This window comes from Cupressus sempervirens, chromosome 7, assembly GCF_028749045.1.
Source record: "Cupressus sempervirens isolate cs-2001-9-10 chromosome 7, ASM2874904v1, whole genome shotgun sequence".
In the NCBI taxonomy this organism is placed as follows: domain Eukaryota; kingdom Viridiplantae; phylum Streptophyta; class Pinopsida; order Cupressales; family Cupressaceae; genus Cupressus; species Cupressus sempervirens.
In genome coordinates this window covers 275,868,288-275,892,815 of record NC_143124.1, presented here as the reverse complement: position 1 = coordinate 275,892,815, position 24,528 = coordinate 275,868,288, and the positions used below count along the sequence as shown (strand labels likewise).

The window sequence follows — 24,528 nt, the reverse complement described above, 5'->3', positions numbered from 1 at the left end:
TGGTATATTTATACCACATTCCTACAACATTTGTTTACTATGCATATTACCATGTATGAATCAAAATACATCATAATGGTAATGAAATTGAACATGAGTTTTACAACAACATGTGATTCTTTCCTTGTTAATACTTACATACCTTGGTTTCTACATTTCAAAAGATCTTTGACTAATGGTAATAGTTAATACCTTACCATCTACAAATTTTCTAAAAAATTCAATTTGAGTCATATTCAAAAGGTGTTTAGGATGTGAATCACATATTTTTGACCCAACTCTTAATTTAAAAACATCTCTTGAATTAGGTGATACTCTTGTATTATCATGTCAAAAAATTTCAATCAAACTTTTGACTTCAGTAGTAAGTTTCATATCACATCTCAGGAGTCTACCACTAGAAGTCCACAAAATATTTGTTGGATCACATTCAAAGTTAACCATTCTCTTTACAACTCTTTCTAAAGTCTTACAATTCACATTAAGATATCCACTTATGTTGCTAATCAATCTTTTGTCAGTTGTTGATTTTTTAACTAAAGTTGTTTTTATTGCTCGTCATGTTGCATTCTTATCTTTAGAGTGAGTTCTCTTTTTGATAACATCAAAGGGACTAGCAACAATGGATACAACTTTTTTTAAAGACTCATTTTTATTCTTGGGTTTTGCATACATTCCTAACCTTTTCATTACTTTTCAAATTTTAGACATTTTAATTAGTTGCAACATCAACTGACATTGACACCCAAATTTATTATTATAAAAAAAAATCTATATAATCTATTAGCATGTGTCCTAATTTGTCTCCATGAAATCAATCCCTCAAGATTATGTAGCACATCATTAGGAAAATGAAAATTAATTTCAGACATGTTACTATCATTTTGACATGTTTGTTCAATAGTTGGTGTTTCTATGCCTACATTCATACAATTTTCATTTTCAATTGACATTTCATTTTCACTATTATTCGGGATTTGAATCTCATTTTCAATTTTTCTTGGTATTTCTTTTGGGGCATGCATTTCATTGAAGTTTGTTGTGTATAATCATTTGACAATCTATTCTCATGAAGAAAATCTAAATCATTTAAATAGTAACCTACTTTTAAAAAATACCAATTTCATCATAAGGAAAAATTCGAGGCTTTGGAGACACACATGTATTGAATGTTTGATTAGAATGTGCACTTGAATCTCCTTGTATTGGGTTCTCTTCTTCAACCTCTTCATCCATCATGGTATCCTCAATGTCTTTTTTCTTTGAAACATTGTTCAATTCTCTAATTCTTTGTCTTCTCTCTCGTTGATGTTATGCATTGTTCTCTTCATTTGTTGCAATCTCCTCATCTTTCAAAAATTTTATTTTCTTCTTTATTCATTGTTTTGATCCCATGTTTGCACCAGTTTTGAATTTGAATCAACAGCTTCCAAATTGTAGAAGAAGACAAGAAAATAGAATAACTATGATAGAATTTTTTGTTGCAAATTGAAATTACTATTCATTCATTCTAATCATTGAAAATTGGAATGTGGGGCATCTTTTGGGGCCCAACAAGTACATTAGAATTGGGTGTCCAATTTTTAAACAATCGGGTACCCGATTCATTCCACAGTTGAAATGCAATCGGGCACCCAATTTTTGAATTACAAATTGGGTGCCCACTTCCAGTGACATAGGTGGGAATTTGGAATGGCCAAAATTTTTGCATGGGGTTTTTCCTTGGAGAAAGGCATGGCATAGGCTTGGTCCCACCAAGCCATTCTTTTATGAACCATTTTTTATCTAAGGCATTCAGTTGATAATTTCTGGGATTGTCCTAATTTTTATATGGTCATCCCCATTGAATTGTTTGATTAAAAAAAAACCTATTATAGGTCTTACTATTCTGATTTCAAAAATGTAAATTTTATAGTGTTATTAGTTCATTTGCTATTTTTTCATTATTTATTAATCAAAAGTATCTCTTAAACATTAAAAAGTGACATTCAATAAAACTTCAATAACTTTTTTAATTTTTCATATTTTTTAAATTAATTTACATGTCATCAATCCTCACACAATTCTTTTTAAGTTTTGAATTTTTTATTTTAAATCAAATATTGATTAAATTGTGTTGTTCGTACATGAGACGTTTTAGAAATTAGCTTAATCATCAATTAAAAATTAATTTTAAAAAATATATATTTAAAATTTCAAAAAAAAATTCTCATCAATCTTTGGTGTGTTAGGTAACTTTGTTTAAAAGGATTTGCAAAGATTCATTTAGTTTTGTCAAATAATGTTGTTTGTACTCGAGTGTGGTATCGTCTTGAAACAGGCATTTTGAAAAAGTGATTTTTAAAAATTCATACAAAAAAAAATATATATCATATGGGTATATAAATAAATTACATATTCAAAAAGAAGATCCCATGTACTACAATTTTTATTTCTAAAATTTGTTTATATTTAATCTCTAAATGGCTCAAATTTCAGCATCAATTGACAAAATATTTCAAAAATAGGAAAAACACTTCCACTTTTTGGCCAAAAGTGAGACCCAACTTCTTGCATTGACCCTTTTATTTAGTGACAAAGTGCCACTATTGATAATTTAGACATTCAATTTTTTTTATCAATATAACTTGATTTCTATTTATAAAAAATGATTTTTTTCTTGACTTGCTAGAGAGATAACACATAGCTTTGATGATCATATTTTAAAAAAAATATTCTTTACTTTTATAATTTTCGTGAAGGTGCAAATAGAGATTTCTCAAATGACAAAAAATACCTATATATAAAACTAAAAATAAAACATCACAATAAAGACAATATATGCTAAAAATGTATTCATTAGAAATCTTATTGAATGGACAACACTTTTCAAAATTTAGGTTTAGAATTTAAACTTATTTAGCTCTTGTTTCAGCCCTCCAAAGGGCAAAAATTGATAGAAATTATGAACAAATTTGGAAATTTCCATTTTTAGAGGCTTTGAGGGAAGTCCTCTTTAGGAGAAGCCTTTTTTTGTTTCTTGAACTGAAGAGGCTTCACACAAAGCCATTAAGGTGCTTTACCACCTTTTGATGGGGGCTTCGTGCAAAGCCCCCTAGGGTGCCCCTTGGCTGCCTTCTTGGCCACCCAAGGGGCTTCACACGAAATATTCTATTCCATCTCACTAAAATGCATAGGTATCCAACCATTGCAATCACCTAGTACATGGGATCAAATACTAAATACATAGCTCACTCCAATGAACCAAAAAGTAATAGAGCCAACATAACCCCACTATAATGTTGAGAGGTAATAAATGAACATTGAAACTAAATGCAATAGCTTCTATAGAAAGAAGAACAAGGAACATCAAGAGTGAAAAAGAAGTACCAACACCTAAAATGGTCTGAGTCATTGACACATCATGAGGTTAATGTCATAGAAGGAACACTCACTTAACAAAGGAAGATGGTGAATATAGCCAACATGAAAACCCCCAAGGCACTTTATAATGTAGTGCAAGTAAAACAAAACCCAAAGATGTGCAAGATCCCGAAATGCAATACAATGGCACTTTATCTTAGTGTGTTTGCAAAAATATTACAAAAAGGATGTTAGCAAAGATCAAAAGAGACATAAGGATGATACAAGAGATAGTATAACCCATGAAGAATCATCTAAAGAAACATAATCGACCCCCAGACTTGAAAAAAATAAGATATCTGCTAGAATGTAAAAAGGAAAAAAAAATGAATGGGATGTCCCTGGAGCTAAATCTAGAAAATAAAATGTCTCAAAATATGTCTCCTAGAGTGCAAAATAGAACATGATTTCATAAACGAAAAACCAAATAACATCAAAAGTCAAAATAAAGAGCACCATCATGACAGGCTCAGAACCATATTTTCGAGTATATCTTGTTTGCGAAAAATAGAGTTTGGATGAGAAAGTTACGACAAAAAAACCTCATATAGGTAAAAACACAGCTAGAAGGGCAAACTAAAAACATTTACCACCTCAAGATCCATGCCAAATGTCTCAAGAAACACATCCACCAATACAAAAATTACATCAAGAAGTGTACCAAGATAAAAGCACAAACCTGTGTCACCCTTTGGTAAAGGAAAAGGCTAACAAAAGTATAGTTGTTCTCCTTCAATGACATTAAATGGGTATTATTATTTAGAATTTGAGAATAAAGTAAACTAATGAACTGTGTAGAAATGAATGAAGTTTAGGATTGTAATTTTTAATAATTATTTGGAAAAATAATTGATCTATTATCTTAATTTTTATAGATAATGTTTTAGTCATCGAAAAATGTTGAAAAGTAGGAATCTAGTTCCCACCACAGAATTATATGGAAATAAACTTATTTGTCTTTGATCTCAAACTATGTTATATATAACATATATAGTTAGAATAATCAAAAATAAAAATTGGCTTTAGACATATATTTTCTCTTTTATAATGATTCAAATTTCAACTCAACTGAATTTGATAGTTTTCATCTCCCACCACATTTTAAAAAATAAATCTATTCTAACTAGAAAAAAAATTATGCATTCTAGAAGAGGACTCTCTCCTCTAGAATGTATTATAATTTTTAATTTTTTTTTTTATATCATTTAATATTTCTTTCTTTCTCAAAATTGACATGTTTTCGAGTGTTAAAATATGTGCCTATAGAATTTTTTTAATTATAATATACTATATCTAATTAAAGTACTATAAACTATATATGATAATATTGTTGACTTTGAGATCTATAAAATGGTGTTTATATGTTATTAAAAAAAAATAGTAAGAGTTATTGAAACGTCAATTTTTTGAAATAATTTTATTTCTTTAGTAATTGGGTATAAACTAGTATAAAACATGCATTTAATAAACATTTCTAGTTGGAAAGTTTGAGACTATATATAACTTAGCTAAAATGAATTTATCTAGATCATATTTCTGAAAAAGAAAAAAAGAAAAAAAAAAAGATAGAAATGCTCAAATTTATTCATTTTGATAAGTCAACCTAAAAGGTGACACAAATTTGTACTTTTATCCACAACCAATTTTGTAGAAACTTGTCTCAATTTTTGTGCCAAAATAATCAATTTGCATGTCAAAAATCCTAATTTTTACAATAAAAAATCTTGATTTTTGTATTGAAAAAACTCAATTTCTATGCCAAAAGATCTTGATCTTTGCAACAAAAATCATGAAATTGTCCCCTCGAAAAATGCACATAATCTGGGAGCAATATTTTTTTGTCTCCAATTCCAATTGTTTCCAAATTGTTTATATGAAAATAGGGGTTTTTGGGCACTCTAAGCTCAATGGTAAGCTCTCCTTGGCCTCAAACTATAGTGTAGAAAGGTGAACCCCCAGATCTAATACAAAAAAACTTCAAAAAATGAAACCCTCAGAAAGAAGAAACATAGGTTTGAAAGCCAAGACAAACCACTCATAAATAGAATAGGGACATGAAGATATAGAGCTCTGAATACCATGTTGAAGTTGATGATAGATCAACCTCACAACTCCTAAGAATCACCTACATGCAAACACCTATTACACACTAAGAGAAGCAAAAGCTATGAAGGCTAGAATTCCTAGATCCATAGATGGGACATTCTTGATGAGAAAAAATAGATATTTCTATAATCAAAAGTGAAAGAATAAATTTCAAAGAGATCAATCCTTATAAAAGGAGATCAAAGCCATAATAGATAAAATCTAGGTTGCATGATAATAATGAATAAAAGAATTAATTATTATATGCCCAAAGTTTAGCTTAAGTTGTTGGAATTACAATAGGAAAGGTAAACTTTGAGGGGGGGGGGTGAATCAGCAGTTAAAATATGAACCCATAAAACTTTCATCACACATTCATCTCATGAATTCAATAGATAAATTGAAATGATATGTAAAGCACATACATCTAAATCATGTAAAAATGTAGGCAATCACACACATAACACTAGATATGATTACCTAGAAACCCTTTAAGTGAAAAGGTAAAACTGGGGTGGGGATGAGACCCACAAATCTTCACTACTACAGTTGTAAAGTATATCCAATTAAGGTTACAATGTTTTGACCATGAATCATGGTCTACCCTAACTGTTAGGTCTCACCTTGTTAGAGGATTTCAATACCCTGTTAGAACTGTGCATTGTTAAAGAACTTAAACTTACAACTAAGTAAGCACCCTATTAAACGATGTCATACAACCTACTAGGACTACTATGTTAAGAGATTTGACTAAAATCACCTACTAAAATGTCTCAGCATAGATCCTGTGATTGGCACTTGCTTCCCTAATAATAGATAACCTCTAAACACTTATCTACTTGATCCTTCTCGATCAGATGTCTCATTGTTGTATCCTTCTCTCTATCCTCTATTCTTCACTAAATAATTCTTTAATTCATTTCTTCTTCATAACTTCTAAGTCTCCATGAATTCTCTATTTGTGCATGCAAACTTTTCTATTCTCCTCCTTCAATCCCTTACACACTCATATGAAGTTTAGGGTTTCATCCTCTGTAAGAAGACTAGGAGACTTAGGATTAGGTATGAATCTATGGCTGAGATTTGTCCATATTTCTACTTAAACCTTCCCATTTTCTAATTGGCTGCATGTAATTGCACAAGGAATCTTCAAAAGATCATAATCTATCCTTAGGTCAGTTGAAAAATGGTTTACATAGTTATTTGTGCCATTGCAAACAAGTATGTCCAATCTATATCACTCAACATATGAAGTCATTAATGCTCAGCATGCACTGTATTTCTATACTAACTCACCACCTGCACTACTCGGTATCCACTATTTACTCAGCTCCTGAATCACCCCACATGGTCTATCTACTTAGCACTTCAATGACTCGACACTCATTGCAACTCGACATGGTCTAATATTTATATGTTGTACTTAGCATGCATTACTAGTTTGGAATAAACTAAGTAAATAGCTTAAATGTGTTGACACTCACTTGTCAAAACCAATTTGAGATCAACAATCTCCCCCTTTGACATGAGTGTCAAAAACACTTGAATATACACAATCAATCTAGAATCTTCTTGAGTATAACATATCCATGACCTGGCTTATATACAAAACTTAAAAATTTCAAAATTTTGCAATAACCTATGTACTTCAAAATTTATAACTCTCCCTGAGTTGATATGTCTACTCTATATCCAAAATCTATGCTCCATTCTAAGTAGATTTGTTTCTACTAATACTCTTTGATTTCAATGAACTTGTACTCTTTCATGTTGCTATGTTAGCTAATAGCTCTGCATTGTATTTCTCCCCCTTTCTTTATTTCTCCCCTTGTTTTTTTCTCTATCTCCCCCTTTTTGACACTTATGTCAAATGGGCTATACATGTATAGTGTGTTTGTCTAAAAATGATTTATTGACCTCTAGTATTATCTTGAGAGCTACATCCTAGTTCTCACATGCAACATCCAATGATTTGAGTTGGATGGCAAGCTCGGCAACAAGGTATACTAGGCCATCTAAAGTAGAAAGATTAGGATCTTTCTTTAGCAAAGTTTCTACATAACCTAGCTCCTTGTGCAGTATCTCCATATGAGAGGTGAGGGATGCTTGTATACATGTCAATTTGGCTCTTACACTAGCCTCTTCTACTGTTAATACAGCTAATTGACTTTGTAACTGAAGCAATGTATTAAAATGCATCTCACTCTAAGTTGGGTTATGAGGTAACCTTGTACCTGATATGTTGATATTTTTCTTTGGGCTCAGAATATAATGTCAGGTCTCTTGGGTGAAGGGCATAGGGTCACACAATTTGGTGTACAATGAGAATATATTCTCAAGTACCTTCTTTTTCCAATGCAACTTGAGTCAGTGCTATCTCACCAGATATCTTCTCATTCACTTTTCCTTGGAACTTCTTCTTAGACCATTCTAAAAGTTTTGTAGTAGTATCAATGTCTTCATTGTTGACCTTTTCCACCATATCTATAAGTTTTTCAATTAGTGGCTTGGTCTCTTTAGGATTTTGCAGGCTAAATGCATCTAAAAAGATGTCTTTAATATCTTGAAGAGCTTGTTTCTACCTGAATTATCTCCTCAGCATTTCTTGATGCTTCTTCTTCTCTAAGGCTTGTTGTAAAATACCTATTTGATCTGATGCCATTGTATCATAATCAAAATTAGGTATAATTATCTCTTAATCAAGAGTGATATCTCCATAGTGAGTTACCTTTTCAACTTTAGAAGAGTTGGAGCCAGGCACTAAGATTTGCAATGGTTTGACTTCAATGCTCAACTTCTAAAGAGCCTATTTGGAAGGAATGCCATATGTTGGTAGAGTTACTAGTGCTTGGATGGCCTCTTGTTCCTTCACTTTAGGTATGTCCTCACTCTCTTCACATCTTTTCTTCTCTATCACAGTGATTTAAGCAGCACCTTGTTCTTGTACTTTAGGTACAGATGCATCTATCTATCTTGTTTTGACTTTCTCTTCTGCTTGCTTCTTCTCAAGAGTAACAAATTTATCACTTGTGTCAACCTTAGTAGATGTATCTGTTGTTCTTTGAATCAAAGGTTGCACTCGAGTAACTAAAGGGATGGAAGAAGGTGGTTTTTGTGGATTCACCTTGTCTATTATGATATCAATTACTACCTTTTGGAGCTCATATACACTAACCAAAACTAGATTTTCACATAGCTTTTCTTGTAGTGTAGATTGGTCCAATATCTTTTTCAAGTCATCTGCAGTCAATGGATTTATGTTCTAAGCTAAAGCATCAAGAAAATCCTTAACAATAATAGTTTTAGTTAACTTGACTGTGTCATGTGGGGGACTAACACTTGACACTTATGTGTCCTACACACTCTGTTCATCTTGTTGTTGTTCGGTTATTGCCTTGTCATTAGTTTGTTATTATGTTTCTTCCCCAATAGTATTATCTATCTTATCATCTTATTACATGTCATCATCATCCTTGTCATCATCTTTACAATCTTGTTTATGCTCATCCTTTTCATCTTGTTTGTTTCTAGTGGGATCAACTTTTCCTTGCTTCATAGTGGTTAACCCATAGATTAGTTTCCATATTTGGGTTGATTTCTTAACCACATCTTGAATGTCATACTTAGGTGTAAACCTAACAACATATCTCTTAACTTCCTTAGCAATCTATCCCTTTGTTAGCTCTGGCGTCACTTGAGCTAATGTTGATTCTTTGATTTGTTTCTCTAAATTTAAACAATAATGCCACTTTTGCTCAACAATATCATATAAAGCTTTTGGCATTGTGTTGGCAAACTCCAATGGAGTGTTTTTAAACTTTGACATCATGCAATATAATGTCTCTTCCACTTGAGTCTTTTCATCTCTTCCCAATTTATCAAAATCAATATTCTTTAAACCAAATAAATCTGCATTATTCTTGACATTTTCACACAAGTTTTCAAGATTAGAGAGTGGTTTTTGACTTACCTCTTTGAATTGGCTTATATCATCTAATTTTGTCCTATCTTCATCTAAATCAAGTTGTGAAAAATATTTTCTTCTTTGCTTCTTCTCCACTTGACCTCCTTAATCTGTAGCATTAGTCTTCTCCTTGGCCTTCTATGTGTTCACACGTGTGCTTGCTCTAGTGGTAGGAGTAGTAGGCTTAGCTGAGCTAGGTTTGACAACTTTCTTTGCCTTAGCCACAAGCTGTGCCTTAGCCTTCCTTTTCTTTGGCTTAGCATGAGTAGGTGGTTCCTCAGCTTCTTCTCCCTCGGTACCTTCTATTTCCTCATCTTCTTTATCCTCTCCCAAGCCTTGAGTCAATGCAAGAGGTCCTTGAATTTGTTCTTGTTCTTCCTCTTCATCCTCTTCATCTTCCTCATCTACACCCTCACCAAATTTAGCTTTAAGCTTCTTGACCAAGTTATCTTTCTTCTTGAGTGTGGAGCCAGTTTTCAACTCTATGGTAATCTTTGACTTTATCATTTCATAGTTGCCAAATATCTTTCCACTTTTGTCAATTTCCTCTAGTAGGAGTGTAGTTATGGCTACTGATGCTTCATCAACATTAATTTCATTCCCAAGTGGTCTTAACCATCTAACCCTTGGTGTGGCAACTTGCACAAAGGTGTAATCAAAATAAAAAAGAAAACATATATCATTGTAATGTTTCTCAACCAATGAAACAAGCATCCTCATTCTTTCTTTCATAGATTTCTTAAAATCTTCAAAATAGCTAGTAATCAATGTTTGAAAAATTTTACCCATCTGCTCAATAAACTCTTTGATCTACACTATAGCTGACCTATTGGTCTTCCATCCTATAGTGCCAAAAGATGGAAATGTATTCTACACATAAAAGAATATGCAAACTAGAATTGAATCAAATTTACATTGAGCACTCTTCATCTTTCTAATAGCTCCAAGATTTTCCATCAGTTGTTGTAACTGTAGCTTAGCCAGATCATAAGTATGATCTTTCTTCATAGTTTTGTAGCCAACATCCACAGCTATGTAGGGTACACTATTCAATCTACTAGATTGATAGAATTTGGGTGAGATTACCCTAATAGAAAAATCTAGTAGTGGATCAATGATAGTATCAATTGTCATCCCTCTCTTGTTCCAGTTTGCTCTAATGCTTTTCTCTATCACTTCCTTGGAATCACTCCTCAAAGTCTTGGGCTGATCTAGGGTTGGGTAGCTAGTAACCCTATGAATTATCCTCTTTTATATCTTAATCAGTCCACCTTCTATCCATAAACATCCATCATGTATTTGGCTTAACACAATTCTAATCCATTCAGTCTTAAAAACACTAGGAAAATCTAGGGCACAGGTTATTCTCTCAACAATTTTATACTCTTCCTTCAAAATACCATTTTCACATAATCTATCATATGCTTCTCTGATTTCTAAGTCTCTAATGCTACCAATCTTTCCACTATAACATTTCCTAATGCCTTGAACTGTAATGACATTGGGCAAGATCATTGACAAAGCACCAGAAGGATCTTGTTTGTAGGCAATCTCAGGAATGGCCTTAAATATAGGTTGTTTCACTTCATTACTAACAAGCTAGACATTCAAAACCTCTTTCCCTTCTACATTTTTTGAGCTAGATGCCATTTGTCAATCTAAGGTTTTTGCAAAGTAAAGCTGTCTAGCTTGACTTACAATAAGTACTTTGTAAAATCTATGTGCTGGTGTGAGATCATCACTAAAATCTTTATAAACACTTTGAACAATTTTTTGAATCGCCTTCTACTCTGCTTTCTCTTTCTTGAATTCAAAATGATGAAAAATGAGCAAAAAATGATCATATACCCTTCAAAAACTTTGCATTTAATGCTGAGTGCTTACACAACTGTAAGCTTGGCATCAACCATTTTTAGAATTACTTAGCATCTATAGATATTTCCATCACTCAGCAGCTACTACAAGTTCAACATCAACTAGCTAGGTTGCTAGCTTGACATCAACTAGCATTCCACTCGGCATCCATTGAAAACATTTCATGCTTGGCAACAACACGAAAAACTTAAAGATTTAACTTGACTTTTCAACAACAACTTGCATCTTTATTCATGCTAATGTAGTCTTTTTAGTATTAACTCCTTTAGAATTGATGTATGATATAACACTTGAATATCAATCCTATATACCTCTTGATTGTCTAGTTTAATAAGGTGTGATCACCTAACCCTTTGAGTGAAGTGATCCCTTCTCCATTTGATGTGTTGCAATCATCTTTCTTTTTTCAAGTCTTGTTCATCTCATCTTTGATGTGTTCAACATCTGCCTTGCCTTTGCCTTTATTAAATTCACAACTTCATGCCTTTGACCTAGTTGGAGAATACTTATTGATGTGACCAGTCTTCAAACAACTAAAGCATGTGGTTTGACTCAACCACCTTTTTAAGTTACTACTAAAGTGTGTTTGAATATAATTCTTGGGAACATGTCCATATTCTTGACAATAATGACATCTATATCTTGTATTATAATTCCAATAATAGGAGTTGTCATTGTTCCTTACCTTTGCTTACTTGTTTGATGACCACATGGATTTGGATCTACATTTAGAAGCTCTATGTCCATACTTCTAACAGTTGTAGAAAAAACCTTCAAATCTTTGAGTGTTCATGGTCCTGGTTCTGCATTCATGTGTCTGATGACCTATCTTGTTGCACTTATGATAATGAAGCATGCTCTTGGGCTTAGAATTTTGATTTGTATTCTTGCTTCTGCACACATTATCAATATGTCCTTTCTTACCACAATTATGACAAGTAGGTTTGGATTTCTTACCTTTTTTGTTCCTTTCTTTAGCACTTTTAGAGGACTCTCCTTCTTCAGTGCTTGTGTATCCTAGTCCAAATATATCACTGATAGATCTAGGGGATTCTAGTAGTTGCTCAAAGTATCTGATAGGTTCATTTGTTTTGTTGAAACTTTCAAAAAAAATATTTTCTCTCTTTAGGAAATTCTGTAATTGTTCATTCTATAACTTCAATGTATTTATCTCAATGTCCTTGATATTCAGTTCATAGTTGGCATTCATCATTTGACTTAAAGTATCCAATTGCATGTTGGAAATCCTAGTTAGTTCTATTGACTTCTCTTTCAATCTATTGGCCAAAACTCTTTTGTCTTCTTCAATGGCTTTCTTCTTTTGTTCAACCACCTCACATACTAGTATGGCTTGTGATTCTTTCTCTAACTTGAGATTTCTAATTTCCTTAGCTTGAATTTTGTTTTTTTCCATTAGATCTACAGCTATTGCATCAAATTTATTTGAGTCTCCATCTGCAAATAGCTTAGTGGTATCTATCTCTTTGTATTGTGTGTCATTCTCCACAATAGTAATTTATTTCCTTGTCTTCAAGGAACTCTTCAAAGCATCTCTAGCTTCATTTAGTTGATGTAGTATAAGATGTATTTCAATCTCTTGGTTCTCAATAGTCTTTCCCAACTTGTAGTCTTTTGTTTCAAGATCTTTCCTCAAAGTTGCAAAGCTTGTCTTTCAAAGAAAAAAGCTCTAATACCAATAGTTGGAATTGCAATAGGAAAGGTAAAATTTTGAGATGGAGGGGTGGAGGGGTGTGAATCAATAGTTGAAACATGAACCCATAAAAATTTCACCACACATCTATCTCATGAATTCAATAGATAATTTGAAATGACATGTAAAGCACATACATCTAAATCATAGAAATATGTAAGCAATCACACACATAACACCAGATATGATTACTTAAAAACCCAACAAGTGAGAAGGTAAAATTGGGGTGGGGATGACTCCCACAAATCTTTAGTACTATAGTTGTAAACTATATCCAATTAAGGTTACAATGTTATGAACATGAATCATGGTCTTCCCTATGAAAGGCCTACCCTATTAAAGACTTACAAAGACTATTAGGTCTCACCTTGTTAGAGGATTTCAACAACCTATTAGAAGTGTGTCTTCTTAAAGGACTTCAACTTAAAACTAAGTAAGCGCTCTATTAAAAGATTTCATATAGGATGTTAGGACTACTCTGTTAAGAGATTTGACTAAAATCACTTGCTAAAATGTCTCAACATAGATCCTGCAATTGGTACTTGCTTGCCTGATAACAGAACACCTCTAAACACTTATCTACTTGATCCTTCTTGATCAGATGTCTCATTGCTATATCCTTCTCTCTATCCTCTATTCTTCTCTAATTGATTTTGCAATTCATTCCTTCTTCATAACTTCTAAGTCTCCATGAATGGTCTATTTGCACATGAAAACTTCTCTATTCTCCTCCTTCAATCTCTTATACACTCATATGAAGTTTAGGGTTTTATCCTCAAGAAGACTAGGAGACTTAGAATTAGGTATGAATCTACGATTGAGATTCATCCATATTACCACTTAAACCCTCCCATTTTCTAATTGGTTACATATAATTGCATAAGGAATCTGTATATAGATTCATCCTTATCTTCAAAAGATCGTAATCTATCCTTAGGTCAGCTAAAAAATGGTTTGCATAGTTGTTTGTGCCATTACAAACAAATATGTCCAATCTATGTCACTTGGCATATGAAGTCACTGATGCTCGGCATGCACTATATTTCTGTTCTAACTCAGTAGCTGCACTGCTTGGTATCCACTATTTACTTGGCTCCTGAGTCATTTGACATGGTTTATGTGCTCATCACTTGATTGACTTGGCAAATGAGTGCCTCGACACTCATTGTGACTTGGCATGGTCTAATATTTATATGTTGTACTTGGCATGCATTACTAGTTTGACATGAACTAAGTAAATGGCTTAAGTGTGTTGACACTCACTTGTCAAAACCAATCTAACATCAACATAAGTAAACTAGAGATAATAAGTGATTTTATAATTAAATCAATATGATTTAATTAATAATAAAATACTCCATTATCTAACATTAAGAACTATGTTAAACCTCACCATTGGTTGTGTAGTAAGACCTTTATTTTGGTTAGTAAGTCTAGTGGTTTAAAGTTTAGAATTGTGTTAGTTTTAAGTATGGATGGTTTAATTTTTTTTGAAGAACATGATGTGTTTTGATTATTTTGTTTTTATGTAAGTTTTGGGTGATACTCTAACCACTAGGGTTAAAGTTTGTTACATTTTTGCTTGGCTATAATGGCCTAGGATAGAGATAGACTTTTCTTTCTATTGTTATTTGGGTTTAGGATGCTCTTCCTTTATTTTTTAATCAAAACTTGTTGATAATTATTTTTGGTTAACGATGGACATTCTTTCATCTTATGCTCCTCACTTCTACAAAGATAACAAGCATTGAGATTTCCCAAGTAAGATACTAGGAAAAGAATAGGAGTTTTGCATATTCTATATCTCTTATTAGAATCATAACATTTGATTTGTTTATGAATTTCCATTTCACTATGGTGGATCTCCTTTGCATGTGTAAGTGGATCTCCTTTGTATATGTCAATATATCTATGGGAGATAAGATTATATATGTTGTGGCCAATTTCTAGTTTTACCTTATATAGACAAAGTTTTCACATATTTTAGCCTAATCTCCCATCTAAAGAGTAGTTGGCCTACCCAACTATTTCCATAATAGATGACTTAAATTTTGAAAAATATTAGTAGAACAGTTTAAAGAAGATTGGCCTAGTTTTCTTTAGTTTGTAATTTATCTTGAAAGTGTGTACATATTTTGTCATCTAAGTTATTGAATTCTTCATGCAATACAAGATAACTATTATAAATTTGTACTCGTACAATTTTTGAAATGAGTTTTGTCATATTGATTTAGTTTATCTGCACCTTCCTTGAGAAATTGACATTTGAAGGGCCTATTTTCGAGAATAGTGTTAAAATCTATTTATGCTTTGTCTTTAATATTGAAGTTCATTGTAGTCATTATTTTAAAGGAATATATACATTTCAACAATAAACATGTTTGAAGAGATTTTATTTAGTGTTGTCGATCATTTCAGATATTTATAAATATATTTCCTATTTTAAAGGAAGATGCTAAAGTCTTCTACACCAATAGAATTGTCATTGATGTTGAATTAGATATTTTCCATTATAATTCATAACTTTTAATTATGCATCTACAATGATTTTAGAGTCTCTTAAGATTTAATTACAATTAAATTTAAATGTGAAGAATCTATATTAACTTTTCTAGTTGTTATCTTATCATTTTTATATGGTTTGTGTGTCACATTTTTAAAATTATTTTTACAATGCCTATAAGATTTTTGTGGGGTTTTTAAGTCATGGCTTGTAAGGTCTAAATATTATTTAACTTTTCTAATTGAATTTTTAAAGTCTATTCTTGTTTTACATTTTTTATAATTTTTACAAGGGTTGCAATTATTTTATGATATTATCTTTTTTATTCTACTTTATATTAAAAAAACTCATATGTTTATGTTTATATAGTATATTTGAAAAAATAAACCCATAACCAAGGGCTAGGTAGGTCATGTGTGTTGACAATAACATTCCAAGTGTTCATACAATCACTAATCTTTGTTAAATTATACACAAAGTTACTTCTTGTCTCTATTCATCAAACTTCTCATACTATTATTTGTTATTATTTATTGAAATTTATTATTAATGTTATTATTATGTATAAAGCTCAAGTAGACTCGAACCCAAGACCTCCCACATGAAAGGTTCACAAATTACCATTATCTTGTAGGTAATTGCTTTAAATATTATCTTATTGGATATAATGAGATATCTACAAATTTATAGATTTACTTGCATAAAATTGAGGCTAGGCACCCTTTTGAATTTTGACTTAGGACTAGGTGTTTTAGTACTACTTTAATTGTAGTACATAAATAGGATAAGGTGGATAACACGTGTAAATATATGTTTACAATATTATGGCTATAATCAATGATTTAAGTAATATGCTAAAAAGTATAATGTGCAAGTATTAGATTTTTTAAATAAAATTAAACAATTATTCAAGATAATTGAATTTTTGAAAAGACAAACCTTAGACTTGTTTTTTTTATTGAAAATTAAACATGCTCAAAATTGTAATATTAATCTAGCTTTAAGCATTTTAAAGTGTTAGAGAACATGACTACTCTTTCATTATTAAAAAGTTGAAGGTTATTTTGAAGGAAAAATAATCACTTATGTAAAATGCTCAATTAAGAGAAAGTACTATATTTGAAAGCAAAGACATCATTGCAAATTTCTTAATCATCTATTCTAGATGGCATCAAAATGTACACATGATAACCATGCTACAATAATAAAAATACTTAGAGGGGATCGAGCGGGAGAGAAATCACTTTGCTAGGGTTTCATGCATTCTTTGAGTTTCCTTGCATATGGCTCTATCTAAGCTTTCCTTCTCTATTTTCCACCTGTCAAACCACATTTAGTGTGGGAGTTTTTTGGCTAGTTTATAATGGTCCCAGCTAGAAATGACCCATTTTTTGATACTAGTGTTGACACTATTGCTTCAGAAAATTATGGTGCCTCCATTGAATAAACATCCTTGCAAATTCATCCTGAAGGATTTTAACGAGGTAATCTTGATATTATCCTTCCTTTGCAAGAATTTGATGCTACTTGTGATTGGTTATAACAACATACTATAGGGTATTTTGTGGGTAGGAATCCTCCTGAAGCTATGCTCTAAGAATGGGTTAACAAGAGCTGGACTCCTCATGGAGTCTACCTTGACATTTGTGCAAAACCTTACCAAAGGTTTTTTTTATTTCATTTTGCCAACCCCTCTCAAGTAGACGTGATGTTTAATAATGGCCCTTGGTTTATGTGTTCATCCCTTCTTGTTTTTCAAAGATGGTCAATAGACTTCACCATCTCTGATGATAAAAATATTTGGGTTTTCTATGTGGTTTGAGTTCCCAAATTTACCCTTGCTATGTTGGCCTTTTATCAAGTATATTGCCAATACTCTTGGCAAATTTATTAGTAAGGAACATGAATTTTTTTTCAATGCTCATCCTTAGAAATGGTTTTTTCTTGAGGTTGATCTCTCCAAGGATCTCAAAAATTCTATGGAAATACAGATTGGTTCTCAAACCTTCTCCTAGAAAGTGCTCTATTTGAACCTGCCCAAAACCTATTATAGGTACAAGTTAGTGAAACACAAGATTAGGGATTTCCCTTTGGCTATTCCTAGGATTAAACCCCCACCTAAGGAGGCCCCTATTAAAGCTGTAGAAGGGGGGAAAAAAAGACTAATTGACTATAGTTGGGTGTAAGGGAAAAAATTCCTCGGCTCTAAACAAGTCATATTCGGTTGTCATTTTGGTTACTCCTATTTCAATAGGAGCAGAAACCCTAGTCATTATAGGGCTGAAGCAAAATTTTATAAAATTAGACCATGGTGTTTCTTAGGTTTCAAACCTTGGAAGTTCATAGGGGATCAAGGTGGCCACAAGGGCTAGCACTTCTGTTGTGATTCACACTCCTCTTGCTGCCTCTTCCATTGTGACCCGAAATGTGCAACATTCTTGCAGTCCTCTTGCACATGCTGAGACACCAAAAAAAAGATGGGCTATCAATCCAGAGGAGTTTCCTACTAGCTTCAACCAAGCTTCCACTTTCCTGCAAAATAGTTACTCCTCTCTTGAGGACAAGGAAGATATGAAAGAGTTTTCATGAATTTTTTATCATGGAATGTGGGAGGTCTTACAGACCTCTCCAAAAAGTAATATGTCAGGGATACCCATCATAGACTTGGTAATTTAGATTTTCTCTACATGCAAGAGGTTAAAATTTTTGGTTTCATTCTTTCCTCTACATGTCACATCATTTGGGTTGATGACATTATGTTTTCTTCTTAGCACAAAACTGGTAGAGGTGGTGTAGTTACTCTTCTCTCACCTCATCTCCATTCTACTATTATTTCACATGGTTTTGACCCCACACATAGAATAATTTGGCTTGTGATTTCTATCGATAATCATTCCTTTGGAGTAGTTAGTGTCTATGCTTCCAATGATGTTGTTGAAAGATCTCAATTGTGGGGCTGGATGGCTAACAACTTGCCTCCAACTACTTGGGTTATGTGTAGTGACTTCAATATGGTTGATTTGGCCTTTGAAAAATATGACATTTTTTCTTTTCACTGGACAACTAGGGAAAGGGAAGCCTAGTACTACATGCATAATAAATTAGGCCTTTATGATCCCAATACTAACTGCTGCCAGCATAGTGGGGTGTGGCATACTTGGTCCAACTTTCGAGCTAGCTCTAGCTGCATTTTAAAATGTCTTGATCATGCTATGGTTACTGCACAATCTTATTTCTCCTTTTCTAAGGATCAAGATATACCTGTCATTCCTTTTCCATATGTGACATTATTAGACTACTATCCCATTTATTTTTCCTTCTCTTTGCATACAGTTTTCTAATGTGTGGTCAGGACTTAGTTATTCATCAATACGTCAATGCTAACACATGCTTCCACTATTTCTCATATCCTACATGTCTCAAATTTGGAGCCACGTCTGCATTCTCAGATAGGTTGGACCCAATGGTGGAATGATGTTGTCACCAGAATAGCTAGATTTCTACACATCTATGGGTGAGAGTTGGTAGTTTTCAGACGATGGTCTTATGAATCCACTACCATGGCTCTCAAAAAAGCTTCTAAAGCTCTCACCCTTAATTATTTTGATTTTGATTTACAAATTTAGCTTGCCAAGGTTCATCATGATAAGAAGGTTGCTGATAACTATTTTGCTCGAGGGACCAAATCAAAGCTCACCTCCATTGGTTGGAGGTTGGCAATAAAGCTTCTAAAGAATTCTTTTAGGCTCTTAGAGCCCTTCATACAAATTTTGGGATTAAAAAGATTAAACAAGGAAATTATGTTCTCTCCAGTCTCCCTAACATTCTGCAAGCTTTTGTTCACCACTACAAAAAATGTGTTTACTCTGCAAGGAAATCCAATTGCTTAGGAGGAAGCCCTTAGAAAGTGTATTGCTATTACTCCAAACTACCTAGCGGTCAAGCAATGAGCTTTTTGTGAGTAGCTTCTCACCATCTGAGACCTCAACGAGGAAGTTTTTTCCATGGCTAATGACAAATCCCCTAGGTGTGATAGGTTCCCCTGTGAATTTTAGAAACACCTTTGCAAGTCTATTGGTCTAGACCTGCACAAAGTCTATCTTGAAGCCTATCATTCTAAGAGTCTAGGGGCTATTATTAACAAAGGAAACATCAAATTCATACCTCAATTTGGAGATCCTAAAGATATCTAAAATTGGCAACCCATTACCTTGCTTAATGTGTCCTATAAGATTATTGCCAAGGCAATTTCTCTCAAAATTTTCCATCTCTTACCTTTAATTGTGTGGCCAGAGAAAACTTGCTTTATTAAGTCTAGGTATATTCTTGACAACATCATTGTTGTCTAGGAAGCCATGGAGTGGGCTGACAAATCCAATCAATTTTTTATGTTTTTGAAAATTGACTTTGCTAGAGCTTATGACTAGATCGAATGGCCTTTCATCTTGGCTATGATTCAATCTCTTGGTTTCAGCCCCAATTTTTTTTTCAATCTATGGAAATGCTTTTTGAAGATGCTAATGCTTGTATTATTATTAATAGCTCTCAATCTGAAGCCTTTGGGCTCTTTTGTTCCATTCAGGAAGGTTTCCTTCTAGCTCCGACTTTATATGTTCTCATTGGTGAAGGTCTTGGATACTTGCTAGCCCACTTCATCTCTTCTGGTTTGGTTCATGGCATTTCTTTGCTAGATTCCTCTTCCTAGTTGTTCAATGGACACTTTGCTAATGATTCCTTTCTCACTCTTTTGGAAGATGAGGAAAACATTACTAATGCTTTGCAATGTCTAGATACCTTTTTCCAATCTTTTGGCTCTAATTTTCAATGGCACAAAATGCTCTATTTTTGGCAATCTTTTCTTCTAGCTCCGCCATTGCTTGACCAGTTCTAATGGAAATTGGTCACTCATAGGGAGATATTTCACTTTTTGGGCATCCCTTTTGCCTTTCAAACTTTGCCAATTGATTTTTAAAACATTGTGCTTATCAAGATTGAATAGAAGCTTGACTATTGGCTTACTAAACCCCTGTCTCTTGAGGGGAAATTCAAGATTTTCTCAGAGGTTCTCATCGCAATGCATGTGTGTTATCCTTCCTATTGGGCTCCTTCCAAAGCCTCTTATCTAAAATTAGAGTGATTACTATGTGACTTTCTTTGGGCTTATGGTTCTAACCATCATGGTTTTCATAGAGTGGCTTGGGATTTTTGTTGTCTCCCCAAAGAGTCTGGAGGCCTTGGCCTTCTTTCCACATAGAATCAAGGGTTTTCTCTTTGTGCCAAATGGATCATTAATGCCATTATTGGAGATGAATTTTGGAAATTTTTGGTTCGGCATTGCATTTCTTCTAAGTTTCCTATTAATAGGCTTGAATAGAAGGGGATTGGCTTTCAAACCCTTCATATCATGTGAGAAGTAGTGCACATATAGTGCTCTTTTGTTATCAAGAGCACCTGGAAAGCTTGGAAAGCTATCAAGCCTTGGCTTCACTAGTCTTGTGATGGGTTCCAGGATGTACTCTATTTGAATGAACAAAACATTTGGTGGTCTCCTTTCTTTGTCATCCAAGGTGTCCCTCTCACCAAGACTCAGGGTGCTTGTGCTCTATGTTTTTTTTAAACATGGCATCAAGAACCCTAAGGACCTCTTTTCTAGGGTCTCTATGAGTCTTAAATCCTAGGAAGACATGTAAGTCCAATTCCATCTTGCCCGTTCAAATCAACAAACTTTTGATATGTTGCTTTTTGCAATTCCAAATTATTTAGTTCATAAGATGGGTACTTAGTCTATTCGTCCTTGGTGGACTGATTGGAAGTGGTGTCTTGCCACTCCCTTCACTAGATATAAGCCACGATTGGGGTATCAATGGCTTTCTCCCCATCTGCCTATGGTGGATACCTTCAACCAATGTTGGCATTTATAGTCTTATCATTCTTAATGGAGAAAGCATTTTGACACTATTTTGAATGCCATTATAGAGCCCAAGATTTCTCACTTTACTTGATGCCTAGTTTTTCAAGGTCTTTGCCTTAGGCCTCAGCTCAAGCATATTGGGGTTCCAAATCCACAGTGTCCTTTCTGCAGGCAACTAGAGACTTTCTTGCATATTTTTTGGTACTATAGATGTGTTCAACAATATTGACATTGGATTCATGATTTTTTTAAACCCTTTTGGCCAGAACCCTTTTCATGGCATATAGTTATTTTGGGTGACTACCCCAAGTTTCCTAAGAAGTTTACCCAGATCTAGCATACCTTCAAGATGGAGATTTTGGTTACTTTATGGAAAGATAGGAATGTTGTTATTTTCACACATAATTTTCTTGACATAAATGTTGCTATGTACACTTAAGCATGCATTTATAATAATGTAAGGATGCAAATTCAAGTACAAGCCAACAAGGTGGCTCTAGAGGTGGCCCACCTCCAGGAGCTACTCAATCATTGGGGTAATGCTCTCTATATGGTTATTAGAGTGTCTTCTGATGTCTTAGCTGATACTACTCTACCCAGGGGCCACAGTTGGGGGCATAGCTCTTCTTTTTGCCACTCACACGTGCCACACTCACAGGCTTCCTACCACCACTCTCCCAATGGTGGCGGTGGTGGTTGGTGTCACCGCTTAGCTTCTCCACCCTATGGTGGCACAGGATGGTCCTTGGGCCTGGTGGCTTCCCTTCCTAGTGCTTGGCATGTTGTTCCTGGTAATTGGCTCATTCACCTAGAGTTGGCTATCTCACCTTCGTGGACTAATAACAAAGATGAAGCTCAGGCCCCTGATGATGCTATTGATGGCTGGATTGTTTCCAACCCGCCTGCTAATCCCACGGATGACTAGGGATTTCATGATCAGGATGAACCAACACCCTCAACTGGCACTGCTTTGGCAGCCTAAGGGTTGTTTCTTATAGTTTTTTTTTATGAATAGTTGCTGATTCCAAATTCTATCATGTGAACTTTTATGGGGTGATCTTGTATCCCTTGGCCCCTTTTTTGTCAATTGTAACTAAGTATATTATTAATTAATAGAAAAGGACTATTCATAAAAAAAAATGTACACATTGCATTGAAATATACATAATTATGAATCATAAGACTTCCACAATCCATATGAGACTATTATGATTTTGGATTCGATTGTCTAATTATTTTTTATCAACCTTTCAGATCACACTCTATGATCCAAATTTCTTCCTTCCTTTAATATAATACCCAAACATATTTTCCTATTACCATAACAATTGTATCTTATTTAGATGCAATTGCTAGTAAATAATGACTTTGATGCATTTCTTAGATGGAGTTTTCCGATAAGAGAGACAAGCATCATAGTAAAAGCCACAGAGCATAGGCATGCTTATAAGCATCAAATCATGAAAAGATAAGATAGGAGGACTATAAAGGTAAGAAAACTTGAAATTAAGAACTAGAAAACACACCTAACTAACTACGACTATTAGAAACCTATGAACATAGAAATATTTTGAAGTAGAAGTTTTGAGCTTTAAGGAAAACACTAGTGAAGAATTCTTGATTTATATAATACACAATTTCTTATGTATGTTTACCAAAATTTCCCAACAACCAAATCATAAATATTCAAACATATGGTCAGAACAATTATTTTGTTTTATTTTTGACACTTAAACCTGAAATATCGGTACTCCTTACTATATGAAAATATTGGTAAACCTCTAAGTGGAAGGAGCATTAGGTATTATATCCTTCATAAGTGAGGCATAGACTCTTCAAGTTCAATAGCTACAAGCTAGTAGGTTGATGAATTACCATTGCTCCTAGGGCTGTAAAGGTTGAGCCATCCGTCATCTCCTTTATAGGAGACATGAAACCCGTAATCTAGAGATGCCATGAAGAAAGCAAGTCCATCACCACCATTATCATTCTTGTCCTTGTGAATCCAGATTATTTGGAATTGAAACTGAGTGGTGAAGTTGGAATTGTCGAGGGGAATTGTATTCTCATAGACAAATTTTCCTGTGCTCTCACCGCTTAGACCATCTATGTCATCTGTAAGTTGGATTACATTTTGATTAGTAAAAAAGGCATCACCATCCAATAGAACATGGTTTCCACCATCTATTTTTAAACTATTAGAGATAACACATTTTCTGCATTTATAATTGATATTTGTAGCATACAATAGTGTGATATTACGCAAATAGTAATCAGGACTATTGAGATACTTGAAGCCATTAGAAAATTCTTTAGCCACCAGTAGATTTGTGATCATGTGGTATTCCTCCTTTCTTTTGAGGGGTGTTCATAAACAGATTTGTCACTGTAGAAATTTTCCCAACTAAGTATATGTGGTAAACCATTCACAACAATTGGATAGGCCTTTGATATCTGGCCTTCCTCTACGTTTAGAGGGGTGGCTCCCTCATGAGATGAAATTTTTTATTTTTCAATAAAGATGGATCAAACTTAGAAAATAAAAAGGAAACCATTGAGAGCGCATGCACCATACAACTTCAATGTTTCCATAAAAGCAATGTAAACTGTTAATGAAAGCAATCGAGAACTACACTTGAGAACTATCACTAACACAATGCTAATTCAATGATTCACAAATACTCACATCATACCATGAAAATACTCATATGATGAATCAACACTTCAATGATTCATATTCATTAGAAAGAGAATGCCAAATGTACTTCCTTTATTTCTTTGCTCCAAGAAAGTTAAAAATGATTGATTATAAGAACAACAATTGTACACACTTTCCAAAAATTGCGTTGTTATCAGAGCATAAGTGTTCCCTATCTCGAAGTCCAAAAAGCCCCTTATTACATTGATTTTCAAGAATTTATAGCTATTCTAGAATAACTAACCTTTCGAGTTTGTAACTACTCAAAAAGTTAGAGTTTGGACTACTTTGAAGATAGTTCATAACCAACTTTGACTTTCAATGCTTAAATATAGTTAGAAAAAGTTAAGACATTGACCAAAACCAAAGTTAATTCTAA

The 24,528-nt window shown here is 33.5% G+C and overlaps 1 pseudogene; it reads right to left on the bottom strand.

The window, feature by feature from the left end:
• LOC149546489 (L-type lectin-domain containing receptor kinase IX.1-like) overlaps positions 1 to 23,752 on the bottom strand; it is a 72,753-nt pseudogene extending 49,001 nt beyond the window's left edge.
• Between the last annotated feature and the right edge of the window lie 776 nt (positions 23,753 to 24,528).